General features: G+C 34.4%; 1 protein-coding gene across 14 annotated transcripts in view; it reads left to right on the plus strand.

The window, feature by feature from the left end:
* The window catches only part of LOC106870398 (beta-hexosaminidase subunit beta), a 132090-nt gene that overhangs the window by 41749 nt on the left and 69820 nt on the right, over nt 1–20521 (plus strand). The window lies entirely within an intron of this gene.

The following is a 20521-nucleotide window of genomic DNA, read 5'->3' on the forward strand; positions in this document are numbered from 1 at the left end:
GAGAATTTGGCTTTAGGATCAACACCACTAAAACCAACCCTATGGCTGCGATACGTTGATGACACCTTTATTCTCTGGCCCCACCAGCAAGATGTCCAAATGCTGCTAGATCATGTGAACTCAATAAATCCATCCATACAGTTCACCATGGAAAAGGAACAGAACAATCAGCTAGCATTCCTGGACGTATTAATAACACGCACCGAGTATGGATTCAGGACATCCGTATATCGCAAGCCAACCTTCACTGGACGATACCTTAACTTCAATTCCCACCATCCATACAGTGTAAAGAGAGGAATTGCTCAGTGCCTAAAACACCGAGCAAAGAATATAAGTAGCGATCGTGATACCCACCACGAGGAAATGATCAAGCTCAGTAACAATCTATTAAGAAACAACTACCCCAAGAACATACTATCTACTCCAATTATGAAGAAAAGAGAGGATGAAACCAATAAACTGTCTACAGTCTGTCTACCCTATGTGAAAGGCCTCTCCGAAAAGATACAAAAGATATGTGGCCCATATGACATCAGGGCAGTATTCAAGAGCAATACAACACTTCGCAAATATCTCCTTCGGGTAAAACCACCAACACGAGAATATGACCAAAAACTGCGTGTACTCCATCCCATGCAGCTGTGGTAGGTTATACAAAGGCGAAACATGTCGCCCCCTCAAAATAAGGGTAGAAGAACATCGCAAAGCTGTGACACGAGGAGATATCGATAAATCGGGTATAGCTGATCATGTATGGAAAAATGGAAACCACCTCCCCCTGTGGGATGAAGTTAAAATAATAGACAGGGAACAACACTGGAAAATACGAAAACTAAAAGAAGCAGCACATATGCTAGGACACAACAACCTCCTAAGCAGACCGAGTGCAGATATGAATAGCATATGGGAACCGGTATTGAGGAAGGATAGAAAAATAATAGATTTATAAGCCTTAAAATTCACCCCATAATTGCCCACGGGCATATGGCGTAGTGGTTAAGAGCGCGGGCTACTAACCCCAAGGTTCCGAGTTCGATTCACGGCAGCGACCTGATTAATAATAATAATAATAATAGTAACATCGATAGGAATGAGAACCCAGGTTCGAAATTTCCCCAAGACACCTGACGAAGGCTGGAGGGTATATCAGCCGAAACGTTGTGTTAACAACAAACAAGATGAGGACGAATATCCGTCAAATGTAGATAATGTAAATAATGTAAATAATTCCTCATCTCTTAAATATAGAACTGTAACTTTCTCAGTTATGATCAGTGTAAAGATTCTCCCCCACCCTCAAACCATGATCCATAACATTTTTTTGTCTATGGGTAACATATTTCATTTCAAATTCTCAGTGAAATAGATAAAGTGAAAAACAAGACAGTGTACGAAAAATTTTGCTAAATAAAGCTAGATTTGTTTAGGATAAACTTGTGTCTGTCGTTTCTCACTTGGCTATTGTTTTCTTTTCAAGGCCAATGCAGAATGATTCTACAGATCTCTCCTAAATAGATAAGGTACTTCAGAACTTTACGTACCTTCATATGTGAAAAGTTGTTAGACTAATATTAAAATAATTAAATATTTCATATTATTTTCGTGAAATATTCAGTTTTTGTTTTCTAGTTTTATTTTCTTGATAGTTGTTAAGTCAGTAGAAGAAATTCTTTAAATGTGTAAACTTGGTACTGGCAATCTTTTTGTAGTGGGCCTCGAAAACTATTGCTCATGATAAATTTAGCAAACACTGTTTGAACTACAGGGAATCTATACATTAGTTCACCATTATTTTTAATATAAGTTATATAATCATGGCATTACACATGTCATACAAAAATTCAGAAAGGCCTGCATCTGGTTCATTCTGGTTACATATTTGAAAGTAATGACATGGTAGTATTAATCATAGAAGGGGTAATTTTTCAAACCTGTAGCTATATGAATTTGCAAAATCATAAATAAAATCAGATGAGAAGTTTACAAATCTAGTGCCCAATGCTGAACTTGGATTTTTGGAGAAAGAATGTAGCTCTATTTTTTATAGAGATACAACAGATGGTCATGATACCTAAGGCAGTGAAAATTTGCAAGAACATCAAAAAGTGAATGATTGTACAATGTGTGACAAAAAGAACAAAACCCAATTAAATTACAAAATTACAATCTTTCAACCAAGCAGTGGTTTCACACACACACATACACATACACACACTGAAATCAGTACCACAATTTTCTTAAAGTCATGAAAGAATAGTTTACATATTTATGTCTTACTTCAATATTTGTGCCAGTGGTACATAAAAAGCACCCAACACATTCTGTAAAGTGGTTGGCATCAGGAAGGACATCCAGCCCTAGAAACCATGTCAAAACAGACAATCAGAGCCTGGACACCTCCCCAGTTGGCCAGCTCCTTTCAAACTGTCCAACCCATGCCAGCATGGGAAACAGACATTAAATGATGATGATGATAAATTACATTTTTTCCATGTATTTAATAACATAGTCTTTAATGCTGCCATATTTTAGTATATTCACTTCAATGATAGCCTCAAACTGAAATGGTTCTCTGCTCCTGGTATAGTTACATGGATTCTGAGAGCAGGTCAAGTCATGTACTAGAGTCCTGTTTGTAACTCAGAAATGATTACATTAGGATGGATATTTGATACAATTGGATAATGAGTGCTGGGTGTAAAAGTTTGCTTAGTAGAAGATTCTTCTGGCAGAAAACTCAGGAGGAATTGTGAAGTAAAATCTGAGAATATTGTACTTCATAGCTGAGAGAATGCAAAATTATGACAAATGGCAGTTTGCCATTCTGCAGACCCTTTCAATATGTGGTAGCATGGAAATGTGGGCGTTGAACCATTGATGATAAAGAATTATCCTTACAATTTTTTTTATTCTGCTTTATAATTATTGTTTACACTACATTATGGTCCTGCTCACTCTTGTCCAATGCACTACAGAAGGCCACTTTGCATTACAACTCATTTGTGCTAATTTATATCATTAATTTTAATTAATTGAATCCATGAGAATGACTATCTATATTTGAGCTTTCAGAACTAGATTGTATAAAAGATAAAAGAAAACATAGGAATCCTCTGCAGATGTGTTGCTAGTCTTGATTCATAGCCCATTCATTGATATCTTTTCTTTTGTTTGACATGTGTTAGCACATGTCATTTAACTAAAGTTTTTTTTTTATAAGTTCTCTTTATAGCCATTTCTTCCAGATGTTGCAAAATTTCATTACACTAGCAAAATATAACAATAGCATCAAAACAGGCACACCAAACAGTTATTTCAAAGTTTGTGACTATTTGACTAAACTTCACATAAATTAGTATGCTGATGACAAACAATCTTTTTTAATACTTAATTGATTGCTTTGGAATATAAACATGAAAACTGTACCACTTGGGATACTATTTAATTATAATGTAAAATAAGTTTAGATTAAATAAAACTATATGTATAATTAGCTATTTGTTTTGATCATACTTTTCATCATTTTGCCTGTTCATATAATAGCTTCAAATTATGAAGATAGGATCTCCTTTAGTATGTTGCTGAAACATTAAAGTAGTGTTTGTGAGTTGGAACATGAAATTACTAATAAAATATTGGTTTCAAATTTTTGCACAAGGCCAGCAATTTTGATCCCAATGATCAACTGGTACTTATTTTATCGACTCTGAAAGGATGAAAGGCTAAGTTGACCTTGGCAGAATTACAAATAAAATATTGACTGTAACCTATGACAACAGAACACTCACTTCATAGAATTAGTTTGGGGAGTTAAATGTCACAGAATTTATAAAATAATTTTGAATTGTAGAGTAGCAAAAGTTAAGATTGACATTTTAGTGATGAATTAAAACACTGACACACAAATTGTGTTGTGTCAATTGTCAAAATGTATTAGTTTATTATACTTGCATCATCTTGCTGAAAATAAACATTGAAAATATATTCAAACTGTTCAAAGACTTTTTGATAATTCAAGAAAATATCTGAACTATGATTCCTTCTAGCTGAAAGAGTTATCCACCTGATGACTGATGTCCTGTGAATAAACTGTTATACCAGAAACACGTACACTAAGCCCCTTATCATAATCATTAGATTACAGAATCCTGTAATCTAATAAGCAGAGCAGATGGTGCTGACTTGGGACTCTAGTATGAAGTTGAACTAGATTGATCTAGTATCTATTCCTGTCAGCTGGGTGAATTGATATGATGTGAAGTAAAAGGTTCTACCCAGCATTACTTAGTCATTTTGAGCCCTAGAATATTTAAGACATATATATCATTATTGATTTCTGATATCATATCAGATCCAATATTTGACTGGTACTTATTTTATCAACCGTAAAAGTATGAAAGGCAAAGTTAACTCAGGTAGGTTTTGAATGAAACAACAAAAGACTTTTTGTTCAGCAAGTCATCTGTTTCTGTCAATCTACTGCCTTAAATTTATATGTTATTGTTGACAGATATTCTTGTATTGTTTCAGCCAACTTTTTGTATCATACTAGGCTACCATCAAGGATAATTTCTAAAGAAATTTATTATTCTGAAACTATGAAGATATTTCATTGCCCGCTTCTATATCTTAGAATTAGAGAAACACAGAAAATATTTTCATTCTTACACAGTTTTGTTTGAATTTGTGTGTTTGTACAAAAACATAACTAATTTGATAGGTTATTAGGTAGTAACTTGTTAGTAACTTGTTACAGAATCATGTAGTTATTGAGAAAGACATAACTCTCAAATTCTTCTCTTCATTTAACTATAAGGCATTCTGCAGAGTAGGACTTAAGTCACTACCATAGACAGCAGCAACACAGCTTGCAATTCTGAGCTTAGTTTTCCTTAAAATGTTGCTTCCCACGAGATTAAATTGTAAATATATGGATCTGGTTACCTGTTGATGGATACTTTTGGAGTATCAACAAAATTAGGAAGCAAGCTATATGCATACAGTTACACAAATTTTTTATAGTAATAAAGTGGGCTTATAATAATTGTGCAATAATTCTAAAGATTTCAGTTTGAGGGAGATGTTTCTATTATGATTAGCTGAATGTGATCAAATTGGTATCTATATATGCTTAAGTATTTTGTAAATTTAAATATGTTTCTAATTATATCGTAATAGATTCATGTTTCACTAATTTAGAGAATTAGAGCTGATCTTTAGTCCATTGTAGAATGTTCTTAAGTTTTGAGATAATGTTGACAATTTTACATTAAACAGAATTTTGTTCTAGTAACAGCTTTGGCTGTATAGTTAAGAAGTTTCCTTTGTTACATTCTGCATTCAACCTTGATATGTGGTACCTTTGCTTTATGTGTTCTGTCATAATTTGGGATTGACTAATACTATTTGAATGGAATTTGATAGACTGAAACTGTGCAGAAGCCCATATTGTGTCTGTATACATGTACATAGCTATCTATCTATCTATCTGTCTCCAATATGTACAGGTGAAAAAATTGAAAGACTAGTGTTTTTAACAATGTCCCTTGCAGTATTTTCTATGCTCTTATCGCAAACATTTCCTTGTCATTCTTACCATCTGAAAAGCCTGTTGAAAACCTGTCACCAGTAGAGTTATTTAATAAAGTTTTTAATGAAAATGTTACTGTGGTTTTAACATGCATTTGAACACAATAAGAAGCAGAATTTAAATGAACAATGTACAATAAATTTTAGTTCTGTCTGTTCTTAGGTATTATCTATCCATATAACCACTAGCATATATGTTTAAATAAACAGCAAATTTGAAGTAATTTTATGTCCTGCCTAAATCTTTTTCATAATTTTATATAGTAGTGTGCAAAAGATTCAGGTTCACTATAAAATTATTTTAGATCTGGTATTTATTAATATGTTGATATTTTAGCTTTGGTAGGAGAGTCTGTCCTCTGTTGCATAATTTAACAGATTTACATTTATTTTGTTGGAAATTTAAATGTTAATTAAATTTACAACACACTTGAAATACATTTGTAAGAAACAAGAACTCGTTACACACAGATCATGTGACAGAACTCAATCAAATGTCAGTTACTAAAGTATATCCATTTATATGCGAAATGAATCTTGAGAAGTGAGTTTATCAGTTTATTAATGCTTTCAGATATTAGCAAACTGTTAGAGCAAGTGTCTTTATTAATGTGAGGTTTTCCTACAACTACTGATCAATAACAGGTATGGTATTTGTTGGCTATACATATAAATGTAACTAGAATGTCTGACCCAGAGGCACAAAATACCAGCTCATTCAAGGTTAATAGTGTTGCATCAAAGAATCTATTTCTAAGGGTCAGCATGAAAAACTTTTCTTGTTTGACAATTTATAAATGGAACATAGAAGAAACACTTGTATCTAAAAATCTACTATTGCAAATATCAAATAATTTAACATAGATTTACAAATATTAGAATCAATGAAATTCTTATTGCAGAAATTTAAACAGTTCCGTTAGGAACATTTTTTTTCTAAAGCAGACAAGATCTGTTGGATGCAACCAGTGAATGTATTTGGAAATAACGTGTATTTATTATTTTTTTTTAAGCCAAGAGCTTAACTCACACTCTTTCTTTTTGGAAAACAAGCCATTTTAAGAAAAAGTAGCTTGAGATATTTTGTTTTAACCATATGCTGTGGAATGGTATCAGTGGAGCATCTCCACTGTATATAACTGGGCAGCATAGAGGAATGGTGCAAATAAACTGATTATGGAAGGTTCAATTTTTCATGCAATACATCTGTCTATTCTAGATGAATGCTTTGCATAGCATATTCAGCCAACTCAACTCAGTCCAAAATAATACTCCCAGCATCATCATATTTGATGGAGTAGATGCTAGCAAAATCTTACAGCACAAGAGACAGGTTTGCTGTAAGAATAGTACTGTATAAAATGCATGGAAACTGCAGTCTACTGGAATTCAGAGCTATGCTGCTATGGCAGTGCTTGATACCAAAACCCACACATTGCACAGGAGCTTTCAGCACGTGTTTATCAACGTATGAATCAAACTTATAGAAGTATTTCTATACCTCTGTAGAAATAACCTTTAACTGGTAGAGCATACTTTCAAAATCTGAGAGCAGATATTTTCAGTTACTTTTACCGTTGATGGAGTAATGGACCAGTCATTGGTTTGTTGAAACACTCTTTCAACTCAAATGTTCTATAAAAGATGTTATACAAAGACTAGTGCTGTCATATCTGTGAATGCCTGATGCCATGATTCACGTATTGAATGAGAGCTTTCTGCATTTGGCTATTAATAGATGGGACAAACTTCTGGAAGATACAATTGCAGCTACCTCAGTGGATGGAACTCTAGCTTTCAAAACCATGGTGCACAAACAGTTTGCCACCTTCACTGTTGATAATGCAGGGAACAAATGATTGATTTATTGAACTCCTCCCTGAGTTCATACAAGCAAGCCTATTTTCCTAAAAGCTATGAACAGTGATGAAGTAAACAAGAAGACATTAAAAACATGTAAATCTAGAGTAAAGTAAATAGTAAATGTCAGCAACATTCTTGTATAAGAATAATATATGTACGTACGTAATACATACATACATGCATACATGCATGTGTGTGTGTGTGTATATGAAGAATGTTTCAAAACTTTTGCACTTGATTTGATCCCTTTTGTCACTGATCTGAAATTATTGTTTTATTTGTTGCTTTGTCGTTAAGGTTGTTTGGCTTGAACCGTTTGATCAGATATTATTATGTATGACTTTCTGTAGGTTGGCCGCCCTGCCTTTAGCACTTGCATGCTAAAAAGTGATTCTCTTGTGGTTACATAACCAAGGTTTGACCTTGATCACTCCAGTTTTCTTTCTTGTGTTACAGAATAAAAATGGCCACTCCATTGGCAGTGTGCACCAAGGAAGAACAGAGATCAGTGATCCATGACAAGCTTTGCTTCTGCAAAGTCTGTGTGAGATGGGTGCCAAGAGAGTTACTGAAGCACATAAGTGCAGTCATGTGGCAATCTGTCAAAGCTTAGTCACTACCATGGTGAAGGTGAAGATTTTTTGGAGAGAATAGTCACAGGAGATGAAACTTGGGTCCATGACTTTGAGCCAAAATCCAAAGCAAGCTTGTGGACTACTGGAAGAAGTGTGTTGAAAATCAAGGAGACTATAGCGAAAACTGATGTAATTGTTCAACCCTAGTGTATGTTTTAAATTACAGAAATGGTTGCATATAATTTATGACACATCCTTGTATACACACACAGAAATGGTCATGTGATTAAGAAGTGCTTTTTGCAACTATTAGGTTGGCAACTAAGTTCCCGCCATTTTTTTAAATTTAAATTTTATAAAGGGTTTAATAAAAAATAACAACTAATTAATCAATAATGTATTCACCCTTGTTGTTTACAACTTCTTCCCAACGTTCAACAAGATTTTCAATACCTTGTTGGTAGAAATCACCTGATTTCGACTTGAAAAATTGATCCAACCAAGCTCTCAATTCTGCATCAGTATTAAACGAAACTCCGCGCATAGCATTTGAAAGAGATCGAAAGAGATGGAAATCCGTTGGTGCCTAATCAGGAGAGTACGGCGGGTGTAGCAGCACTTCCCAACTATGCGTTTGAATGGCTTCCTTGGTCATATTGGCAATATGAAGGTGGGCATTGTCATGCAGCAGAAGAACTCCATGCTGCTCATTAGGTTTTTCTCTTGAATAGCCCTGTTGAGTCATTCTATCTGTTGAACATAGAGTTCTGCGTTGACTGTTTGGTTCCGTTCAAGCAATTCATAATGGATAATTTCTTCCCAGTCTCACCATATGCACCACATCGTTTTATGTGGATGAAGATCTTATTTCATGTGCGGTGTCGCTTGTTTACCGGGGCTAAACCATTCCTAATACTGCTTCATATTGATGTATAGGCACCATTTTTCGTCGCCAGTAACTTTTCGGTAAAGAAATTGTTGCTTGCATCCATGAGTTGAGCGGTGACGAGCAAGCAAACCAGTGGAGATTGTGGCTCGTTGATTTTAGTTGTTGTCATTTAAAGCATGCAGAACCCATGCTCCATACTCCTGAACCTTTCCCATTGAGTGAAGATGCTTCTCTATAGCAGTGTGGGAGCATTCCATTTTCTCAGCCAGTTCCATTGTTGTTTGACGAGAATTTTCGTGCAAAAGTTGGTTTAATCACTCTTCATTGAACTCAACTGGATGGCCAGAATGAGGTGCATCTTTGAGGTCAAAATTTCCATTTTTGAATTTGGCATACCAATGATGAGTGGTTCTTTCAGCTATGGACCCTCTCCATACACAGCACAAATGTCGCGAGTGGCTTTTGTAGCCTTAGAACCTTGATTAAAAGCAAAAAGGTGTCGAAAATGCTTGTTTTTCTTAACTTGACATTCCATTTTAATGATCTGAAAATAAACAGAAATTAACTAAAATTAACTAGAAAAAGAAACAAAATAGATTCCAAAATGATTCAAAATTAGAATTCTCAAAAAAAAAAAGATTCCAAAATTTTAAAATGCAATAAATTCCAAAATTAAAAAAATGGCGTAGCTCTTTGCTCTGACATTTGAAACTCTGAGTACTATAATGACAACCTTTTACTGTTTGTTCTAAATTATAACGTATGTAAACACTCCTCTATTTCTCTAATATTGAGGTCTCATTCTTTTGTTGTTACATTTTATTATATATATACACACACACACATAATCATTAACATATATCTCTACAGACATATCTATAATATATCTGTGATTGTTTGTTTGTGAGTGTGTATGTGTATGATTCAGGTTTGGATGAATTATTGTTGTTGTCATAAAGAGGAACAGATAGTCACACACAGAGTGAAGTGGGGACAGCAGAAGGAGATTGAAGAAATTTTTCTAAATTTACTGGCCTACATGGAAAATTGTGGTGTTGTGATGTATATATCAACATAATGTAATATTTTCACAATATCCCTTCTCTTTCAAGGCAAGCATGACCAAGGAGAGTGATGACGAAAGGAGTGAAAGGGGAGGGTGTGGTATGATGGGAGAAACACAGTGATAAGTGAAAATGTAATAGAAGAGAGACAGTACTAAGCACATGTTGGTTCTTCTTAAAGAGAGTGAATAAGAAACATCATGAGCAACATGATAAAATATGGAGATGAGTGGCAGAGAGCGGGTGATGGACAACATTAAAGATGGACAATGTCAAGTGGCAATGGTAGTTGTCATTGGCATAGAGTGATGTGGATAGAGAGGAATAGTTTATGGTAATGAAGAATGACATTAGGGAGTACTGGATATAGACAGATTTAGTGCCATCCCTTGTTATACATGTATAACAAAAGAGAGGTAGTTTGATTGAGAGGTGAAGGTTGAAGAGGTACTGAATAGTAATGGATCTTTGTGGTGAGATTAAATATGAACAGATTAAATGGTATTCCTCATTACACAGGCAGCATGATGCAGCAGATAGGAGACAGAATGAATGATAAATGAGAGGGTGAGGCAGAGGCCAATAGATGGAAACTTAGCAGGAATACAAAGAGCAAGAGATGCAATGTACATATATTATACATCCTAAGTCTACCCCTCCTTGACCATTTTAAAACTGTTTTGCTAGGCTTGCACTATGATATATATTTTTTGTTGAACATTTCTCCTTGATAAAGACATGTTTCTAAATTTGCTGATCTGCAGGAAAGACTCTAGTGTTGACATGCATGCATACATACATACATATGTATGTGTGTAAATACGTATGTACATGTATCAACCAATTAACCACAAAGTTGACATATACATAAATGACATATATTTTCTTTCATGTTTACTGTCACACATGCATACTTATACATAGAAGCAATACACATACATGCATACATGCATGCATGCATATACACAAACATATAAATACATATGCATATACACAAGCATAATATATTCACTAACACATATGCATATGTACATATCTATTTGTGGTTGCTGGTTCGTGAGTGTGTATGCATATGAATCAAGGTTGGACGAATTATTGTTGATGTCAGAAAGAGGGACAGACAATCACACACACACAATGTTTGTGCTAGGTACATACATCTGTATTTTTTCTTTCAGATACACGATACATATATGCATGCCCAAATGTACATACCCACTCACAAATATATACAAAGACACATACTTCCTCATACATATACACATAAATATACATGCTCTTGCATAAATGATCAAGTTCATATGTATACGTGTGACATATGCACTCACTACATGACATAATTACAGGCAGAGAGGGGCTATGCAACTTCTTTTGATATTTTCTATAAACCCAGGCAACACTGGGTTTAGTATATTTTATATTTTGCAAAGATGATATATTTGCTCAAAGACTGTTTAGGCTGCTATATTACTTAATTCCTTCATATTACACACAGAACAAAAGAAAAAGAGTAAAAATTGGTGCTTTTGTTGTAGGCTGCCAGTACATAACATTTATTTATACTTTAGATGTTCTGAGAGCATAGCTACTAGAATAAGAGTAGGTTGGGCAAAGTTCAGAGAGCTTTTACCTTTGTTGGCAACAAAGGCTTCTCCCTCTGATTGAAAGACAGATTGTATGATGCCTGTGTGCAAATAGCTATGCTACATGGCAGTGAAACATAGGCTGCAATGGCAGAGGACAAGCAAAGGCTTGAAAGAAATTAATCTAGTATGCTCCACTGGATGTACAGTGTCAGTGTACATGTACAACTGAGTGTTAGAATCTTGAGAGAAAAATTGGGCATAAAGTGGCATCAGATGTGGTGTGCAAGAGAGATGTCTATGCTGGTATGGTCATGTGATGTCCATGGATGAGGACAGCTGCGTAAAGAAGTGCTGATCTCTAATTGTGGAGGGAACCTGTGGAAGAGGTAGACCCAGGTGGTGAAGCATGATCTTCGAATGTGGGGTGTCATGGAGGCAATAAGTGATCATAACCTTTGGTGATTTGCTGTGCTTGAGAAGATTTGTCAAGCCAAATGAAAGTGAAGTTGTGGCTGGTGCTGGTGACATGTAACAGCTTCAGTGCTGGTGACACATAAATGCACCAATGCCAATGACATATAAAAGGCACCCATTACACTCTTGGAGTGGTTGGTATTAGGAAAGGCATTCAGCCATAGAAACCAAGCCAAATTCAGACTAGAACCTGGTGCAGCTCTCTGGCTTATAAGTTCCAGTCAAGTAGTCTATCCCATGCCAGCATGGAAAGCAATCATTAAATAATAATGATAATGATGATGAAGATGAGGAGGAGGAGGAGTCTATGCTGTGCATCCCACTTTCCAAGAATGTGTCAGGTCAAAATCAGTTCACCAGCTTTAAACATTGGATGGCCACATTTGTGTTACACACAGAGAATTGTTTTTCAGATGATGCCTGTTACAAATCGATGGTCACTTGGAATCAACAATCACAGAAGTAGATACTTCACATTCATCCTTAAATCTTTCAGATAAAACTAAATTGTTTCCTAATACTTTTTGTACTCTTAAAAGAACTAAGAATATATGTACCCAAAAAAAACAATAGATATTGGAAAAACTTACTGATTAGAAAAATTATTTATTTGCAGTAATTACAGACAATTATCACAGTATTTTTTTTATGGGGTGCAGATGGGGAGGGGGTCAAAAAAAAAATTTTATGTTAAACATTTGTTTCTTTACTTATTCATTTTCATGTGGCTCAACTTGAACTTGAACGCAACAATTCCTAATGAATCAATATTCTTGGACAAATTGCAGATCAACATTTTTTCAAGGAATTCATCAAAAAATATCAATCTAACTACATGTGTCTACATGAATGAATATATGTATGTAGAACACTTTCCACTTTTTTGTACCTATATATCTGAAATTTTGCACAGGGGTACATCTTTGTGGTTCTTTAAGGATAATGTTATAAGCTCTGTAACTTTTGATATTTTCTATAAAGCCAGCTGGAGGAGATGTCTTCCTGGGGCTACAAGCTACAGTAGCATCAACCCTTAAGGGTTAGCCACATTTAGGTGACAAATATACCTCACAATATATACCACGTCATGTACCCAGTTATGTATCTATATGTACATGTAGATGAAGGTATGTACATACCTGTACATATATATGCATATACTCATATATTGTTTATATATATATATATGTATGTATATGAAATGGAATAGAGGAAAGTATGCATTGAAATGCATAATTCAAAACATGTAGGCACTCAAAAGGGATTATCATGGAATGTAGCAACAGAATATAGACGGAAGTGTATAGAGTAAATGAAGGTCTAAATAGGAGCCCTGGATTAATATATCAGAACTAAAGTAGGAAAAAAATGCTTTATGTAAATATATATGCCGAAAGGTTGTGGAAAAAAGTATTGGATTAGAAAGATAAGTGATTTGTAAGTCAAGAATAAAATGCAGGGTAAGATATAAATACAATTGTTAATAAACAATATATGAGTGTCAGTGTGGAAATTTGGTAGGACTATGAAGTAAAAACAGAGAATATCAGAAATATTAAATATTTGAGTAAATAGGTACCCAAGGCTATATATATGAAGAGTAGTACTATACAGATTCATTTAGTTTAACAAATAATAAAGCTAATTTAACAAATCTAATAAAATGTGGAAAAAATATTTGTTCTCAGATCACAGAGAAACCTATAAATGTATAAGGCTACACTGTGTATTAAGCTGGTAAAACATAACTGTAAAATGAAACCATAAAAAAACAAGCACGTATGTCTTATAAAAAGAAACGAGGAGAAATGTACAAAGCTATATCCTAGTGCTTATTAAAGTTGGTAATCTTAGTAAAGATAATTTCATAGACTTTTGTAGTGCAGAAACTGCAATTGTATTCTATTCCATGAATGCAATTTAGTTCTAGAATTCATCATCATCATCATCATCATCGTTTAACGTCCGCTTTCCATACTGGCATGGGTTGGATGGTTTGACTGAGGACTGGCAAGCCAGGAGGCTGCATCAGGCTCCAATCTGATCTGGCAAGGTTTCTACAGCTGGATGCCCTTCCTAACGCCAACCACCCTGAGAGTGTAGTGGGTGCTTTTTACATGCCACCAGCATGGGGGACAGTCAGGTGGTACTAGTATTGACCATGCTCAATGTGCTACCAGCACGTAAAAATTGATTTCTGATTTTGAGTTGTAAGGTATATTAGAATACTTAATTCTCAAACATAACTAGGAAATGAGGTAAAATTGCTTCTGATAATGATTAGAAATGAATCATGATCACGATCATCATTTTCTGTGCCTGTTTCTACCATATTTGCATTGGTTGGATGGGCCATCTCAAGAACAGCATCATTTTTCATGTCCTTGATTGTTTTATCTATCACACTGCTTTTAATATGAACTATTAGTCCTTCTGTAGGGTCAACACGAATTAGTGCCTCTTTATCTCGTGCATTTTCCACATTTAGAAGCCTCTTATAATAGCACGTCCATGTCACTTTACTTTTTGTCTCGTGAGAACTCTCTTGTCTAGAAGAATCATGCTTTTGTGTATTGGCACTTTGGGAGAAATTTTATGCATATGGCTTGCATTATTGACACAAGTTCTTTAAGTTTCATGTCATTCTCTTATATTGAGAGACTTTTGAGCCAGTTTTGTTGTAGGGTCTTTTTCTGGAACCAATTTCCAGTCAGCTTTGTGGAAGTGTAGGTAGGGTAGGCTTTAGGTGCTTCCTGTGAGATATACATATTTGATTAGCTTTGTACATACATTGTTAGTTACTTATGTTATGGTCTCAGAAAATCATTGACTGCACCTTCATATTGTAGATATATTCCACATTATTGGTGAAACTGAGATTCAAGATGTTTTTGCTCCAGATTGGGAACACTATTATTTGTTCCATGAACATCATTTTAGTGAGATCAAGTTGAAATTCTGCTTAATTTTATTCTTTGTATGACATTCTTGAGATTATGTTGCTTCAGGCCATTTGATGTCAGAAAAGTTGAAATTGTCCAACAGAAGTACATTAATTTGTTGATCTAACTTTGTTAGTACTTCTTTTATCATTCTAAAGCTTTCCTCAAGTTTACAAGAGTGATTTGCAGCATCGTATAGACAATATGATGTACATATTATCACATCAAGTTGCTTTACATGCACTATGAGTGTATCATAGACAAAGTTTGAATATGACAATAGAATTAATGTGTGACATCTTCACAGATGTACATGACAACTCCACCATGATTTCTTTCTTTTCTGACTGTATGAAACACATCGCTGTATCATCTATGACTGCACATAGGCATGTTTTAGTAAGTGCTATACATATTGCTTGATTGCATGCTGAAAGACCTCCCAAATATGAAATTTTGCCTCTCTTGTTTAGATGTCACCCACCAGAGACCACCTCTATTACTATCTATCACTTACTCTCTTGCCACTCTCACCTACCATATATCAACCTTGCTATTATCCATCTCTCTCTCTCTCTCTCTCTCTCTCTCTTGTTATCCATTTCTTTTAATGCCCCATCTTGCTACTCTGTCTCACACATATTCATACTCTTTCATCACTCTCTTGATCATGTCTGTCTTGAAAAATACAGTCATCATTGACAGAGATGACCCATTTGTCTTGCAGGAAACAAGGCAACCTCTCTAGTGTTAACCCCATGATAAAATGCACCCAATACATGGTGCAAAGTGATTGACAAACAATGAAATAGCAATGTAAAGAGGACATAACAACCTTTTATCAGTGACATAACAAGTGCCTGTCATAAATTGCATATAACACAGTGTAAAAGAAGTGGTGTTAGGAAACAGCCATAATAGTACCCATGCCAAATCTGGAATGTACACAGCTGAAATGAGAGCCTCTGATCCACATAGACAATAGGTAATACTGACTCGGACAATGATAATTTGCAAAGCAGACATGAAAATGTTTAGGAAGTAATGTTTGTAAACCAGTCTGAGAAAAGTTGCTAAACTTTTTACTTATTATCATAGAAGTAAAGTTGTCATGCAGCATTTGGTTCTCAGGAGTAAATGTTTTCTTTCATTGAATCAAGGATAATTTTGTTAATAAATTAAGAACTAGTTGGCTAATGTAAAGAAAGAGATTGCCCAAGAAACTGGTTACTAAGAAGTAAATTTAGATTAGAGATATTTACATATAGAAGACAACACAAACAAATTTGTGTAATTATGAACAAAACTATTTTATTGCATTTTTGTATGAGAAATTAGTTTAGTATCTTTTCTGACACATAATATTTAGTTGGCTATCGCCACTTTTTGTACCATTTGTTTATACTGCTCAGAATTTGTTCACATAATGTACTGATTAATTGATATTTTCAGCTTAGTGCAATCCAAAACAAATTTTGTTTCTCTCTTTTTTTTCTTCTTTCTAGTTAGTTTACATTCAAGAGGAAACGTTCAAATAATTATTCAATGACCATTTGAATCCATTATAAGTAAATTTGCTTTATATCTTTTATCTTTTGCTTGTTTCAGTCATTAGACTGTGGCCATGCTGGGGCACCACCTTGGAGAAATTTTTAGTCGAATGAATTGACTCCAGTACTTATTTTTTTAAAGCCCGGTATTTATTCTATTGGTTGCTTTTGCTGCACTGCTAAGTTATGGGGACATAAACATACCAGCACCAGTTATCAAGTGGTGGGGGGAAGGACAAACACAGACACTCATACACACATATATGTATGCCTGTATCATTGTGTCAATAGATGGGTGTATGGATGTTTTTGTTTGTTAGGGGTGGGGGAAACACAAGTTAATCAGCTTATGTGTAATAAGTATCTAAGAGTAGAGTGGTATGCATCAGTAGTATGTTGTCGTAGTGTGTGTCTGTCGTGTGTTATGGTATATGGATGAGGCTAAATTGTAGCTTACCTGCCTAGGTCTAGTCAGTTAGTAATTGAGGTCACTCTTGAGTGTTTAATGCTGATAGGTGGTGACTAGTTTGGACTTTTTTTATTGAATAGTGGTTCTTGGACAAATAAGATATGTATGGATATTTTATAATTGTGCATGAATTACAGGGCTTAACTATCGAAGTGCATATGGTGTGTGGCTGTTTATAGAGTTGCCAAGTGTAGCTGGCAACTGGGAGTAAATGCTTGTGGACATTTCTACGAGACGAGAAACATTTTATTAAGGGACTGTAATGAAAAACTAGAAAAACATGAATGTATGAAAAGTTATTAATGTTGGTTTTGTTGTATAAATAATACCTTCTACAATGTGTTTTATTCCTAAAATTACACTGATAAATCTCTATATGTCTTTTAAAACAAAAGTGCTGGGTTAAAGATAGAGATTAATTTAGGTTTTATTCAAAAGCTGCTTCTTACACAGAAAACATAATCTCATTATTTATCAGTAATAAGTATTTTCATTTGTTACTACTATTTCGTGTAACCCTTTTGATACCAAACCATCTGATGCCTCTGGTTTTATGATATAAATTTCTTGCTTAAATAAAAATATTCCACAAAAAATTTCAGGTTGGTCTATGTTCCAAACGCCAACTTAACAATGACATAGTTATCTCTCAAAACTCTTCATTATTTTCCAAATCAATCAAAACATAGTGTATTTTAACAAAAATATTGTAACAAAAATATTGTTGATGAAAGTTGAAAAATGTCATAGCTGTTCACTATTAATAATACTTTAGCACTAGTCACATCATTTTAGGTAAGTCAGTTGTGGTTTTTATTGCTGTAAAATTATTTCTTTTGGCAAGTGTATGAAAATTACATGCTTATGTTTTTGCATTTTAACTAGAAATATGGTATGTTAAAAACACAGAAGTAGAGCTTGAGGTAATCAGCTTGGGCCACAGTTTGCAAAGATGGCCTGCTAGTGGAATAAATGAAGTTTAATAAAGGAAAGAAAAATCTCCATAAAATACTGAAGAAATGCACACATTTTGATGGAACCTTGGAAAAATGGATGCAGGATCATAGGAATGGAATTACTACAAAACTGATAGTTTCAGAAGCAAGATAAACTGGTGGGGTAACACTGGTAGAAGCTTAATGTTTTCATTTTATGCAACAAAATGGGTTAAATTTGTAGATAACTAACCCGACTTGAAAAATTTATGTTGAGTTTGAACTGAAAAATAGTTGCTTGGGATGTTGAATCAGAGCTATCTTTTCTTAGAATTGTGTTTCTAAAATTTAGTTGTATTTTCCTCTTGAAAATCAATGTTCAAAAAGTTCTTGGAAATGTTTAAAATACAAGTTTAAACTGGTATCCATATTGTTATTTATTTAAATGTCCACATTTCTATACATTTGTTTGATTGATACATAGAATTCTTTCCTATGGGAAATATTTGAGATAAGTTATGTCAATTCAGCTAATTATTTTGTATTATCTTTTAAACATAATAGTGCATATTTAGGAAAAATATCTAGACTGTTGCCATTAATGTACATATTGTATAAACATGTTATAGGGTCAGATTTTAATATTGTTGATGATGATGATGATGACGACGACGACGGCGACGGTGACGACAACGACAGTGACGACGACAAGGGGGGAGAGAAATGGCAGAAGCCAAACAGTATTTAGTTTCGTCACTTAGTTGAAATCCTACCAGGATTGATTTTCCTCCTATTCATCATGTTGGGGTTGATAAATCGAAGTAGTAGGCATGCAGTTCATGTTATTGCTTCTCCAAGTGGTCAGTGCTCAAATCAGTTTCTTGAAGCGAAATGGTATATGTTCTACACTAGCTTGCAATAAGGTTTTACATTCACTGCTCATCCATCTCTCTCTCAGATATAATATCACCTTTCAAAGTATACTTTATCTCTTGCATAGACAAGGAATCCTTTTGCTATCTGTTATTCTGTTTGTCTCTCCCACCATGACTACAATGGCCTCTGAACTAGACCCCTGCTTCCATTATCTATCTGGCCTGCTTCACACACTTGCCAGTTCTTGTCTTAACACACTCCCATTGTGTTTCACCTTCTAAATTACCACCACCACCACCACCAGCAACAACTAAATACTTTGCCTAATCCTCCTCCTGAGCATCTATCTGGATTTACCTTCCTGCCCACATCTTTCTTGTAGATGTTGACCTGCAGATGTTCAAACTGAACATTCAACTACATCATTCTCACTAGTCTGGGAGGTTATGCAAAGGTCATATGTACTCCCCCTCTTCCTCTGATTAACTTATACAAAAGAAATCCATGAAATTATTGGCCTGTGCTGATAAAATGTTAGCTTTTCCACTGATATTTCTGTTTCAGTCATTTGACATTTAACAGATTTTTAAATGTTACATCTGAAAAAAGTATTAGCTTACACATTGTAAGAAAAAAAATTCAGTGATAGAGATGTTTGACACCTCTCACTTGCATTGTGTTATAATTTTACAGGAAAAAAAAATTTGATTTGTATTTATTTTTTAACTGAAAAAAATAGTTAAGGAAATAAACATGTTATTAGGAATGAGATACAAGCAAAACAAAGTAACCAGTTTTTGACAGTGCTATGGTACGAACAGAACATTTTTATAAACAGCATTCAAAATGGATCTAAGTTAATGAGGACTATATTTTAACTTTAGATATATGTTTGTTGTTTATGCATCAACCTGAACTTTATTACTTATTTAATGATCTTATATTTTGGTAACTGCTGCCATATTTGGCTAGATGTCAAGGATGCACCAAAGATGTTGGGGAAGTCATTTCCTTAGTCCAGTGTAACTGGATGAAGCTGGATAGAATGTGGAATTTTCTTTTTCCCTTTGAAATATTGGTTGTTATATCTATATAGTGTCTCACATAATGCAATTGGATGGTGTGAGGATGGCTCTCAGCCTCTGAGAGATAGAATCTTCCTAATGTGCAGTTAATGGAATTTTGACATAGATTATGGTATGGAAACTGTAGGCGCATGTTTGTGGTTGAACAAAATTGCCTTGCAACATTTTTGGCATTTTGTATTTTGCATTCAATTTGTACCTATGAATTAAAATCCAATAACCGTGTAAATTACTCCTCAAACACTGAAAGAAACATCAAAATGGACTAATAACAGATTACAGCAATGCCATTTCTCTTCAGACCTTAAGACAGTCATGTCATGGAAGCAGGAGCTCTAAAGACCAAGCATTGTTGGGATCAAATTTGTAACTCTTTCTCCACACTAACCAAATCTACTAACAAACAGATCAAGATTTTCAGAAATCATGGAAACATCCCAGATGAGGAAATGCTACTGCTGTTGGCAACTTCTTCAACCAAATGTTTTATTTTACTACTGGGTTTTAATGTAAACCATCTGTTTCTACTATTATAAAAACTTTTGACTACAATAAGATTGTTTTTGTTCTACTAAATATATTTCCAAATAATTCAAAATTAATTTTTACTTAATGTCTAGT

The sequence above is a fragment of the Octopus bimaculoides genome, chromosome 1 (genome assembly GCF_046866305.1).
Source record: "Octopus bimaculoides isolate indiv1 chromosome 1, ASM4686630v1, whole genome shotgun sequence".
NCBI classification, from domain to species: Eukaryota; Metazoa; Mollusca; class Cephalopoda; order Octopoda; family Octopodidae; genus Octopus; species Octopus bimaculoides.